Source organism: Dromiciops gliroides, chromosome 2 (assembly GCF_019393635.1).
Source record: "Dromiciops gliroides isolate mDroGli1 chromosome 2, mDroGli1.pri, whole genome shotgun sequence".
Lineage (NCBI taxonomy): Eukaryota > Metazoa > Chordata > Mammalia > Microbiotheria > Microbiotheriidae > Dromiciops > Dromiciops gliroides.
The window spans coordinates 73,524,632-73,525,724 of NC_057862.1; the positions used below are offsets into that span (position 1 = coordinate 73,524,632).

At 40.1% G+C, this 1,093-nt stretch overlaps 1 pseudogene; it reads right to left on the minus strand.

Moving 5' to 3' along the window:
* Window positions 1–409: 409 nt before the first annotated feature.
* LOC122744990 lies at window positions 410–510 on the minus strand (annotated as a pseudogene).
* Window positions 511–1,093: the final 583 nt, after the last annotated feature.

Below are 1,093 nucleotides of genomic sequence, written 5' to 3' on the forward strand. Positions count from 1 at the left end.
CTTTAGCTTCCATTTTTTCAATTCTAATTCTTAGGCAATTATTTTCTTCAGAGAACTTTTCCATTTGGCTTTTCAAGCTATTGACTTTTTTTTCTCAGGACTTTTCTGCATCACTTTCATTTCTCTTTCCATTTTTCCTCTACCTCTCTTGCTTTGTCTTCAAAGTCCTTTTTGAGCACCTCTATGGTCTGAAACCAATTCATATTTTTCTTGGAAGCTTTGGATATAGGAGCCCTGACATTGCTATCCTCTTTTAAGGGTGTACCGGGATCTTCCTTGTCACTAAAGAAACTTTCTATGGTTCACATCTTTCTCTGTCTACTCATCTTGCCTACCTATTTCTTGACTTTTAACTCCTTTTTAAAGTGGGGCACTGCTTCCAGGCTGCACTGTTCCCCCCTACCCCCCCAAAATGGAATGCTTCACATATTTACGTTTTATATTTGTTCAGGGGCCATGCTAATCTCTGTATCGTTCCAATTTTAGTATATGTTCTGCTGAAGCAAGCACTCATCTTTAATTTTCAAAGAGGACCAATGACAACATAGTGTTAAGGTAAAATATTGGATGATGGGTGATTCTTGACTTGCACATGAATTGGATAAGTGAGGCTGCCTCACTCTCTCTTCCAGTCACTGAAGTCCCATGGCAAAACAAAAGTCAGGATGACTGGTGATAGATGACCTTGGCATCTTCAATATCTGACCAAGTTCTAAGCAATCCACAGTGCCTGGCTTCATCTGCCTTCATGGCCGTTGGAACAAATTGTTCTCATTGGCCCATTCCACTGGAAGAAAGTCTTCCCTTGCCTAGGCTAGACATCCCCCTAACTCATCCATGGAAGTGATTTAAGACAGAAGAAATGAATGAGTATGAGAAGATAAAAAATGACCTTAAGGCATGGGGTATTGGAAGGCTTGATCTTTCCAAATTTTAATATCTAGTTCTGAGCTCCTTGTAGTGTCCACAAGGGAAGAAAGTAGGACAAGGGGAAGCAGTGTACACAGTGTATGTGAGAGTAGCATGAGAGCAAAAAGAGGTCTTAACAACTATGTATAGCCATTATGCCTAACACTTGTATAACTTAAGGCAA